Here is a 12,262-nt window from a genome sequence, read left to right as displayed (position 1 = left end):
TGAGATGTCACGTGTGATAGCTGCTGTTTGCATGCCAGATCTTGCAGCCTGCAGGAGGGATACCCGGGATGGTGGGGGAGAAGTGGGAATTGCCAGCTGCCCAGCTGAACCTTTTCACCAGTCAGATCTGCAGGGCCAGGGGACACCAGCTCGTTGTCCTCAGCAAAGACATCCCATTGCTCCAACACATGGGTAACCACAACCTATCCCCGCCACAGCAAAGACCAGGAAAGCTGTCTGCCAGCCACCAGCCTCGTCAGGACCTCACATTGCTCTTGAGCTCACGGTTACAAGGCCAATGACCAGGCAATTAAACTGATTTTTGGTTCAAAAGCCATCCCACCTGGCACACTCAGACAGCAAGAACCACCTTGAAACCAGCTGCTGCTTTCTCAGGGATCTGTGTTGGGCACCAAGAGGCATCACTGTGGATGCAGACAAACGTGGTGCTCACCTTCACCCCCACCATTCCTGGGCACCTGTCACAAGCTCCCGGTGGCAGAGCCGTGGTCCTGAGGTCCCCCTGCCAGCACTCTGGACCCACACCTGGGACCACACAACGGGGCTGCAGGCAGGAGCCCAAGGCAGGAATTATGGTCTGTACAAAAGACAATGACAGTGAATCTTGTTACTGGCTTTTCAGCAAACGTAATTCCTTTTTATTAGAAAATTAAAGGGTAAGAAAAGCTTTCCAAGACTGAAGAGCTGAAATGTGCTTTCATAAAATATGCGGCGTCTGATAAAACGGATTTGCTTGTCTGCCTGCCCCGGCCCCCTCCCCCTCCTGGCTATTATTCCTACTGGCAAGGTGATGCCTTTTGCCAAAACACTGATCCCAGTGTGGCCAGTGGAGATTGCCGGGGATCAGTGCTGCTCCCCAGCATCCCAGTCATCCCACCATGAGGCACCCCACAGCCTGCACCCGTTTGACAATGGGTTTGAACTGGTTCTTTTAGCTAAACAATACTCTGAGGGGCAGTTTTCCCCCTCCAGTGTTGCAGGTTAAGGCTGACAACAACCCAAACCATCACCCCAAACGCAGCCATGAGGACACATCAGCTGCCAGCAGGAGAAGGTGAAGCCAGGCAATGGCAGACAGAAAGCAGTGGATTCCCCCAGACATCACACCAACAGCAAACATTAAAATCTTCCTGGGAAGTTCCCTCCTGAGGAGAAAGTCGTGTGCCCTCCCGTGCCCCAGCACCGAGCTGCACGTGAGAGGTGCTGAGGGTCTGCGAGTTGCTGGTATCAGGCAGCGAGGAATCTCCATTTCTTCCCTTTAATCGTTCCCTCTCTCTGTCTCTTTCATCTTTCTGATGGTTCGAGTCAACCTTCCATGTTTGTGAGGTTAAAGATTCTTGCTATCTCCCACTTGGGGCTGCAGGGCTGGCAGAGGCCAGGGACCACAGCACCACAGAGCAATGCTGCCCCTTCCATCTTTTGTGGGCAGAATGCCCCTTGCCAGCCTTCCACAAGCACCATAACCTTGGGGCTCACCTCAGCCCTCCAGGTTTTTTATTTCCATTCCATTACCAGGTCAGTTTTGCCTCTGCAAGTCCCTGGGGATGCATGGCAATGCATCCATCCCCACACAGAGATCTCACAGGGATGGCACAAAAGGACCTTGCTGTGTGCACAGGGCTGGCACCCTCTGACGGTTTGTCACCCTTGGTGTGGCAGAAACGGGGGAAATGAAATAACATCCCCTGAGTGCCATCAGGAAGCTGACACCTCGGCTGGGAGAGGACCTGACAGCCCTGGCCACAGTCCCCAAATGACTCCAGCCCTAGCAATGTGACATGGGCAGGAGGCAAGGAGACAGCAGCACACACTGTAGTGTGCAGGACAAGTCACTGGACACAGAGTCATTGGGTTGGTGGGGACAAGGACAGGCAGATCCAGCTGTGTTTCTGCCACCATGCTGGGTGCCAGCACTGCTGCCATGGGGAGACACAGCTGTAGCAGCAACACCATGTCCCCACATGCCCCCTCACTCCTCTTGCAAGCAAATGTGCCATGACCCAGCTACAGCATCTCCTTCCCACCGTGGGTTCCCCGTGCCACTGTGGGCTCCTGGTGCCACTGTGAGTGGTGTGTGAGTGCTGCCGGGCTGGCTATTACCACAGGAAAAGCTGTAACACTACAGCAAACCTCCCTGCTCAGCCCTGCTACAAATCAGGGTCAGGCAGCAGCGCTGTTAGACAGAGCCTGCCGGTACGTGCTCCTGCTCCTAATGTCCTCCTGCCACACACTTAATGGGGACACACAGGAGAACGATGCCACAAGGCAGAGGCTCGGCCCCACTGCCCATCTGGGGGCTCCTGCCCTCAGAGCTGGCTCCCCACCACTGGCAGAGCTGAGTGTTAGCACCAGGGAGGCCCGGCCAGGGATGTTTTCTTTCCCGGGGCTGCTCTGGCTTTACCTTTAACATCTGCAAATGTGGTTAAAAGTTTGCTGAGCCTATTTTTAGAGCCTCTCACCACATGCGATTTCTCCATCGTGAGACAGGAAACGCTGATGAGGCTGTTTGCCTCGGAGCTGCTTTCTCCTCCCTGGATGGCCTCTGAGCTCCTCTGGCCTGTGCAGTGCTGTCACAGCCACTGGTGCTCCTGGTCCCCACCTCCCAGGGTGTCCCACAGTGGCAGCTACGGCAAACCCAAGAGCTGAGGGTGACAAACTGCTGGAAGGTGCTGCCACTATGGTGGTCACACTGAGGTCCCCCATCCACAGTCCCTAGACAGTGGGGGGACAAATGTGTCCCAACACCACTCAGGGGGACTTGTAGGCAAAACCGACCCAGGCAATGGAAATACAAAACCTTGAGGATGGAACCAGGACCCAGCATTACAGACCTTGTCCACCTTCTTACCCCGTGCCTCAGTTTCCACAAAAGAACAAAATTCTGCTTGGCTGCCCACCCTGGAGCAGCACTAAGAGCTTTGACCAGAGGATGTGCCAGCACTGGGCATGGGCACTGCCAGCAAACAGACCCTGGCAGGGGTGTCCATGTCTCTCCCTCACACCCACTGCCCCCAGCATGGGCAGCTCAGTGTGCCCCCAGCATGGGCAGCTCAGTGAGTCCCAGCACACTTTTGGAAGCAAAGCAGACCCATGGGGCTGCAGGGTCGGTGCCGTGGTGGGCAGCACGCAGGCGCGGCTGCGGCCGGGCGGCGCGGGTACCCGCTGTTTGAATGTCAACACCTCATTTATACATCTTGATTGGCTCTCATCAGCCATGCTGCGCTACACCTGATTGCTCCGAGCCCACGCGGGGTGCCAGGCTGCAGCGCCTAATTCCAGTTAATTGGCCCTTCATCCGAAGCAAAACAGAAATACGGGGATAAAGAAACAATAAAGCATCCTCCCCCGCTAAAAAAAAAAAAATAAAAAAATTAAAATCTTGGCGTTTTGGGGGTTGGTTTTATTTCGCAGCCATGAGCAGGCCATGCTGTGGGCTATGGGAATTCCTTCCCTGGAGCGCTGGACTCTGCATGAGCTGGGAGATGCTTTGCCACCCCACAGGCTCAGCACACTCGTGCTCCCCCTCATCCCACGACGAAGCACTGCGTTCGTGTCACGCTCGCCTGTGCTCCTGCTCCCGCCCGCTCTCGCGAACCACTGAAGCTGAAATTTCAATTAAGAACGAGAAATAATTACCCGCCGCTCCACATTTCCTCTAAAATGGTAGCCAATGCCGGCGAGCCGAGTCACCGCCTCCTGCCACGTCCTGGCGCTCACCGGCGGGCTGGCATTCGGGTGACATTTCCAGGATAATGCCGGCCCAGCTGCCGCACGCTGGTGGCTGCTCCCACAGCCATGCTGGGAGGCCGATGCTTGGAAGAGATGCTCTCTTCCTCGGTGGGAGAGGGGCTGCTGTGAGCCCCTGCTGCCCTGGTTCAGCCTTTGAAGCCTCTTCCCGCTCCCAGCCGTGCCCTGGGCTGGGATGCTGGTCCCCTGCTCGCCACCTGGCAGAAGTGATCCATGATAATGACTTGGCTCAGCTCCTTCCAAGGCACACGTCATGGGGAACCACCATGCTGCTGTCCCCAGCAGCCACCGTGCACAGGGGTGGGGCACATGGGGATGTTCCCCTCACTCCAAGGAAGAGACTGGAGTGCTGGAATGAATCCAGAAAAAGGCAACGGAGCTGGGGAAGGATCTGGAGCACAAGGAGCGGCTGAGGGAGCTGAGAAGGTGCAGCCTGGAGAAAAGGAGGCTCAGGGGAAAATTTCTCACTCTCCTCAGGTCCCTAAAAGAAAGGTGCAGCCAGGTCGGGCCCTGCTCCAGGTAACAAGTGATAGGACAAGGGGAAATGGCTCAAGTTGAGCCAGGGGCAGTTGAAGTTGGATGTTAGGAAAAATGCTTTCACCAAAAGGGTGATCAGGCAGCAGAACAGGCTGCCCAGGGTATTGGTGGAGTGTTCATCCATCCTGGAAGTGTTCCAAAAAATGTCTCGATATGGTATGTGAGGACATGGTTTAGTGGTGGGCTTGGCAGTTAATGGTTGGACTTGATGGTCTTAGAGGGGTTTCCCAACCTTAATGATGCTGTGATTCAATGATTCTATGCAGGAGGGCAGGAACAAGAGGTTGGGCAGCACAGGGGCAGGCAGCAGCCTTGGCTGAACCTCTGGCATGTGGAACAGCATTGGGAAAGGGCAGATGGACCCAGTTTCAGGACATGTCCCCAGCCTGGGGACACCAGCAGTGTGGCTGTGTCAGCCTCCCCCATGGTGCTACTCCAGGCAGATGTGCCAGCCAAGCGCTCACCAGGGCACCTCAGACCTGCCCACAGCTGCAGAAATCACACCTCTTGCACTGCTTTAATTTAGCACAGCCAGAAATAAGAGGAACAAGCTCCATCGGGGTTGGAAAGGGCACGAACCCCAATCAGAGGATGATCTGGCACCTCACAAGTGCTCCTGCAGCTTTCCCTGTTGAGACAGCTTGTTCTGGCTTCAGCTTACGCCCTGTTGGGGTGACACAACCCTGTCACAGTGACACAACCCCACTGCAGATCCTCACAGTCCTGCCCAGAGTGCTGTGGGAGATGCAAACCCTGGGAGAAGGTAGAAATGGGACACAGACCTAGGCACAAAAGGCTCCTCCACCATGAGGATGGATGAGAATGAGGGAAGAATGAGCGAGGATCCAGGCTGCAGCAGAACAAGCTGGTGTGGATGTGCCATGTCCCCAAAACCAGACCCTCTGCCATCGATGTGGATGGTGTCTTATTTCTCCTGGATGTTTTCCCATTCCTCTTCCCATAATCCAGAGCTGGGGGGGCCACTGCAAAGCCTGCAAGTCCCGTGACACCAGTGGCAGGAGATGCAGGAGCCCTGGGCAGCGATCACAAGAACAGGGAAAGCAGCAACCTCAGGTTGAAGATTAGCTTCATTTTACAGCCAGGGAGGCAGAAACCTCCCGTGGTTCAACATCTTGCTGCAGACCACACAGGGAGCCTGGGGAAAGCCAGGGAGAGGTCGCAGGTCTCTGCGGGGTGAGAGCATCCTCTCTCTGGGGAGGGAGGGAGGGAGGGAGCTCAGAGCCCACAGCAGCCCCAACCCTTCACCGCACCCCAAACCTCACCCAGGGCCATGCTGCACCCCTTCCCCCTCTGACCCCAAACGGTGGGGGCTGCAGAAACCAGTTTGGCAAAGAGAGAGAGGCTCTTTACCCAAGTTTAAATGCACTTCCCTTGACTCGGTTCCCAGTTCAGCGTGGAGGAGACCCAGCTTGGCCAGCAGCCACGGCGCTCAGCCCTGCACGTCCCCGCCGAGAGACACATTCCTCAGCACTGCAGCTAAGTGCAGCACAGCCTTGAGGCCTTCACCCCTCCTTCAATGATAATTTATGCCCTCTGACCCAACTCCCCCTTTTAAATCAGGCTGATCAATAGAGAAATCAGACAATCCTTTTAAGAAACTATCTCATCTGATCCTGCCAGCTAATGATCTCTGCTCTCCTTACAGCTGTTTGCAGATCTGTAGCCTAGGCTGATAGGGGAAGCAGGAGGGGAAAAAGCCACTGGGCCAAATTCCTCCTTCCTCAGTCCAAGCAGGAGCAACAACAACGATGATCATTTGTATGGAAGCAAAACAGGAGATGCCAACTCCTGTTTTTTGGAAAACAAGCTGAGCATCACTCTGCAGGGAAGCACTAGCTCCCAAAATTTGCTCCCTCATGCATCTCATCACCAAACATGCTATTCTCCCATCCTGGAAGCCCTGACAAAACATCCTCACTCTCTTACAGGCTGCAGCCTCCAGGCTTTCCAATGCCTCCCCTCCAAAGAAAACCCAGCAACACAAAGCAACAACCCCAAATCTGGTTCCTGGCTGAGCCATGGTCACCCCCACCCTGCTCTGTGCACAGCAAGGCTCCAAGGGAATGCTCTGAGCACTGCAATCTCCATCACTTAGCTGGAAAACCCCTCACAGGGATTCTCACCTCACCAGGGCAGCAAAAGCTCAGGGGTGCAGCCACCTCCTGCCCATGGAGGAGCTAAACCAGACCAGTTGGAGAGGGAGCAGTGTCCAGCACAGCACTGGGAGCAGTGTGGACACATCCCTGGAACAGCCTCCAGAAGGGCTTTATTGATGGCAGCTGCATTTCTATTTAACTGGCAAAGGAACAGGGTTAACCAGTGAAGAGGGAAGCATCAGAGAACCCTTGAAGTCTTCAAAGTAAATCAGCTCCTGGAACAAACACGCTCAGTAGCCAAATGTCCCCTTCTCCTTTGTGTGTGCAGAGATATTGACATTTATTATGATGCCCAAACCACCCAGAGGAAGGATGCTTTCCTTGCATTCAAGGGTCATTTCTCACCCTGGCATAGTCACAGGGATTTCTCCCCTGCCAAGGCAGAGCTTGGCCCCCAGCACTCCCTCTTTTAAACCACCCAGGAGGCAGGATGGGACCGTGTCCTGGGGATACTCAGCACCTTCCCAGCCCCACCAGGAGCCAGGGAGCCCCATCAAGCCTGGGACACCTTCAAGGTCCCCCCACCGTCTGTCCCCTCCCACCCAGCCCTTGCTCTGAAGCCCAAGAGCAGATGCAAAAGCCAAGAGGTCTGAAGGGCTGCGGCAGCACAGCACGGTGCAGGTCCTGCCACAGCAGTCACAGTGAATTACAAGGTATTAGAGCCCGTGCTGCCGTGTCTCTGTGCAGCAGCAGTCACGGTGAAGGACATGCTATGATAGGACTAGAGTCTCCTCTGGAGAATCCAGTCACTGGCCTGGTGGAAGGCAGTGGTATGAGAGGCCAGCCCTGTTCTATAGATCATGCAGCGACAGGCATGTGAAGGACACACTATTACAGGACAGGGGGGGCTGAGAGCCGTGGGGTTTGGGGAGGGGGGATGGCTGTGCCTCGCTGGATCACTGAGTGCCCACGCTTCGCGAGCCAGCAGCCGTGAACGTTTTTAATTATGCTTTCCTACTTTATCGAGCATCTCATTTTCATTTACACACCAGCCATCTCCACCTGAGAACGTGGCCACTGCTGCTCCTTTCCAGCACTGCTCCCATATTCCCTCACGCATCAGCTGGAGGGACCCAGCAGAGCTGGAGGTCCATCCTCAACACAGGGGACCCATTCGGTGACAGACACAGACCTGCCCTGCAGCTCCCCTACGCTCCCCACACGATGCCAAGGACCACGAGGGAGCTGGGCAGAGCCTCCCTGATGCACGGTGTCCCTCCCTCTCGGAGCAGCCAATTTTAGTGGCTGCCATAAATGCAGCAGGAGCAGTGTCCTCTGGTGAGGCATCGAGCGGTGACTAAGAGCGGAGATGACAATAAAGCAGAGGAAGCAAGGTCTGACTGCAAAGCAGCAAACCAACCCCCCCGAATCCTGCTCAGACTGACTGATGATGCCCCCCCCAAACCAGAACCTGAGCCCAGTGAAGGAGGGCTGGGCTCTCTGGGGCTCAGGTTGAGCCCAGGCACAGGCTCGGTTTGGGTGGAAATCCCATAAACAGGAGGGGAGAAAGGCTTCCCCCATCAGGACACTGGGATGGAGCTCAAGCCTCTTAGCAAAGCACACAGGGAGGCTTGTGTACAGCCCCTACAGATAAATCTACCCCCTGAAAGCGTTCTCAGTGGTAAATGCAGTAGAGACTGTGCAGGACTTGACAGCTTGAGGTGTATTTATGGTGCTCTGGCACCGGGGATCCAACCAGTTGGGATTTTTGCTCAGCTCTACCACTTGGGCATAGCACAGCCACAACAAACCCATTTGAATACCTCTTGTTTCAACCAAGGCAGAGATCCAGCCTATTCCCTGCGGAGCAAGCGCCAGACCTGGGGCCAAATTAATCTCCGATGGATCTCCATCAACTTCATGGAGTTACAACTACAATTTGGCCCATGCCTGACACGTAAATCTGCTCATTTTTCTTCCAAATCATCCAAATACCGCAGCATTTGTTAGCGCAGGAGAGGGGACGCATCCTCCGGGAGAGATCTCTTTGGATACCGCGCCAGCCCTTTCTTTTTTTTATTTCCTTTGCTGCCTGGGATAAAAGGCAAGCGAGACAGACCGTGGTACGTGTCTGAGCTGTTTGGGAAAGAAATAGGAATTTCCTCCTGCCATTCCCAGTCTTTTGATAGGCAGGTGGGATGCGAGCAGGAATAACTCAATCAAGACAGAGCAATTTTTAATTAATTTGTGGATCCCTTCACCGGCTGATTGCCTTGGAGACAAAAGGGAAGCCTCTCCTTTAACACTTGTGTGTGCCTGGTACTCTGAGCCTCCCCTTTTCACCGGCACATCTTTGGTCTTGAAAGCTGCACAAAAGGAAGAATTCCTTGATCTTTTGCCTCGGCTTTTGCTAAGATGGAGACACACATGAGGGGGAGCTGGGCTGGGGGGTTTTTTGGGTTTCTTTTATATTTTGGGGAGATTATTAAAGCCCAAAATTCCCATAGAGAGAGGTGGGGAAGAAAAAAAAAAAAAAAAGAAGGAAAGGGGAATAAAAACCCTCAAAGCTAAGAAAGGAGAGCGTTTTCCGTCAACACCTTCTGCCCAGCCCGCTCCATCCCCAAGGGGAGCGAGTTGAAAGGTTCAAGCTACATCAAGTGGTGAGTAATGCAGCGGGAGGCTCCTGCTCAGGGCTAGGCTCTCGCCCTCCGCCATCCTCCCTGCCCTGTGCCCACTGCTGGTGGGGCAGAGCCCAGCTCTCACCCTCCCCTTCTCCCCCCACCAGCGACCGTGGGGATGCGGGAACTTCCAAGGCAATGAGTGACACCACAATTATCGATTGCCGGCTGCAAAGGCTTGCTCTCGCCTCCCCCCCTCTTCTCACTTGTTTTCTTCTGTGCAGCAGTGCCAGCCTTCAGAGACTGCTGCTGTAAAAGGCTCGGATTGACGGGGTGTCAAGATATCCACTGCCCCTGGCTTTTAACGTTCCCTTGCAGGGGGGAGCGGGAAGAGCCCCTGCACCGGTGAGGGGAGCTTGGATAGCTCCAAAAGAAAGGGAGGAATGAAAAGCCTCTCTCTCTCTCCTCCGTCGAGGAGATGCTCTTGAACCACAAGCAGCTTTTTCAGCCTCAGCTTGGCTGCGTGTGTCTCGGAAATCTCAAGATGCTGGGAAGGAGGAGAGGCGATGTGCCAGCCGGCCCCTGCCCCAAATCAAGGGACCCATGTAACCCACCACGCTCCCCAGCAGGTCTCTGCGGGGTGGCACACACACCTGACCACCCAGCAGGTTTGGCAGTGGCCATTTTAGAGCTGGGGAAGACAAGACACATCTAGGCCAGATAAGGTCACCCAGAAGAGGCTGCAAAAGGACTGGGACACCCCAGCTTGGGCAAGTCCCCTGCTGTTCAACACTGATGGCACAAGGGGTGCCAGATCAGAGGGTTTTCCCAGCCAGGACTAGCAAAGCAGGAACTCCAGGTAATCCCTGGATCTCCCACCAAAGGCTATGATGCCACCCTGCCCAATGGCCCTGGGATGGCCCCTTGCCAGCCCTGCCCCCAGCTCAGCTGGCCACCCACAGCAAACACCATCCCTGCCACAAAATGGGGACGGTCACCTGCCTGTGGAGGTGTTTGTTTGCAAAGCCTGGTGGCACCGTGGGACCATGGCTAAGTGTTACGTGCTGGAGCCAGAGGCCTGAAATTAAAGCTGGCTCCACGGCTGTCGGTGTCGACACCTGGTGATGGGAGGAGAGGGATCGATGATGGAGAGTCTGTCGCTCCTGATGCATCGCTGTCAGGGTCAATACACAATTCCCGGGGAGATCAGATGTCCAGGTTAACTGCTTTGCCTCCGTGCTAAGCCGATGGGCTGGCAGAGCCCCATCCTGCTCACACATCCTCCTCCCCAGCCACGCTCACCCCACAGCCACCAAATGCCACTGACAGCAGCCCTGGGGTTTGTGGCTCTTGTTTTCGTCCATGCAGAGCTCAAGTGTAGTTCAAATGGGTGCCCAAGGCTAGGAAAGGGACGCAGGGACAGCAAGGACCTGCCCCCCAGGAGCTTTTGGCTGCATCAAACAGCCCACTGCCACGGGCAGCATCACTGTGGGACCTCGTGGGGACACAGGGTTTGGGGACACAAGCCAGCAACTCCTCTGGCCACCCAAGGGGGCTGAGAGGGGTGATGAGACTTCTGAAGAAGGGAGCCCCATCTGCCAGTCTCCCTGTGCACCCCTGAATTCCTGAGCAACAGAAAGGGCAGGAGAGGACGGAAACTAGCCCAGCACAGGTCGTGCAGGCTTACTGCCTGTGTCCTGCTCCTCACCCTGGGTGGGCAGAGCATCCATGTGGCTTTGGCACAACACCTGTCCCCTCCAGGTGACACCGCAGACCCCCGTGGGACAGGAGAGCTGTGACAGCAGGGCTGCACTCTGCCCTCTCCACCAAGCAGGCTTGGGGCACTCCATGGCACTCCAAAATCATTGCAGTGAGCACAGTCGGGAGGCAGAAGCCCTGCTGTGCTCCCATCCCCATGTGCCAAGCTGGGCAAGGATCTGTCCCAGGGGGTCTTGTGAGGACGAGAGCCACCCACAGCCAGGCTGCAGCATCTCCCCCCCAGCAGCTCCCAGGGGCTTTCAGCTGCTCATCTCCTCCTCCAGCACAGCACAACCTACCCGGGGGAGCCCGGTGTGACCCTCTGAGGAGGGGACCAGGGGGTCCTACCTGCTGTCAGCCCACGGAGCCAGCCTGGGTGGGGGGAACACAGCATCACACCAGGTGCGGCCAGACTCGCATCAGCCCCCCCAAAAATCCCAGGAAAACAGAGCGCGGCATGAATAACAAAAGCAGCGATCAGTAAAGACTCTCCCAAGAGGCTGCAAGTTCTTCAATTAGAGCTCGCATTATAGGAATGAGAAACTCCACGCCGTCTTCCGTAAGGATAACACTTTTTTCCCCCTCTCTTTTAAAGAATAAAGGGAGGGAGGGAGAGGAAGGGCTGCATCTCTAATGCAACAGACAGGTCTGCTGAGATTCACTTTGGCTCTTATTTTGACTTTCATCTAAAAGAGCTGCCCTGGGAATCCATTAAGTCCAATTTAAATCGGCTCTCCGCCCTCACGGCTTCTCCCCGCCTTCGCGGCCTCCCCCCAGCTCCCTTCTCCCCCTCCTCGGAAGCAAACAAACACAAAAGCAAGGCCAGGCAGGGCAGGCAGCGAAGGGCAGGCAGCGAAGGGCAGCACCGGCGCTGTTTCGGAGCCCTTCCCGGGGGGATTACAGCCTTCCCCAGGGCAGTTGCTCCATCTTTATTTCCGCCCAAATAAACACAATCCGGCCACGTTTGGTACCGCCTCGGTATCCCCCACCCCGGCGGTGCTTTTTGGGGGAGCCCGCGGGGTTTCGGGACCTCCTTCTGCTCCCCGCACATCTCCCCCCTCCACACACCACAGTCGTGTTTCCCCCTGGTTTTATTATTTTTGAGGACAATTAGCTCCATTTACGCCGCAACCGGCAAAGTTGGACGGGATATAATCAAATACTTCAGGTTGGTTGGGTTTTTTTTGGTTTTGGGTTTTTTGGGTTTTTTTCCCCCAGTGAGCTTCCCCACCCCGAGATCATTCCTCCGCCTTTGGGAATCGCCCCCCCTCGCAGCCGGGCGAGGGACGGACCCCTCGCCTTTCATCTCACCACACTCATTCAAGCTCTGCTTCTGTCGTATAAGCAGTTTTCCAGCTCTTGGGCCCCCCCTCCCGCCCCGTAACACACCCGCTCTGCATTGCATCCTATTCATATGTTTTCAATCATCGCCGTTTCGTTATTTAAAACAAAAGCACACGGTTC

The 12,262-nt window shown here is 55.5% G+C and overlaps 1 protein-coding gene across 3 annotated transcripts in view; it reads right to left on the bottom strand.

Annotated features, from left to right (window-relative positions):
• Positions 1–12,262, bottom strand: part of RAI1 (retinoic acid induced 1) — a 73,857-nt gene that overhangs the window by 25,672 nt on the left and 35,923 nt on the right. The window lies entirely within an intron of this gene.

Source organism: Serinus canaria, chromosome 14 (assembly GCF_022539315.1).
Source record: "Serinus canaria isolate serCan28SL12 chromosome 14, serCan2020, whole genome shotgun sequence".
Lineage (NCBI taxonomy): Eukaryota > Metazoa > Chordata > Aves > Passeriformes > Fringillidae > Serinus > Serinus canaria.
The sequence above is the reverse complement of the archived record's forward strand: the minus strand, read 5'-3'. Positions and strand labels throughout refer to the sequence as shown.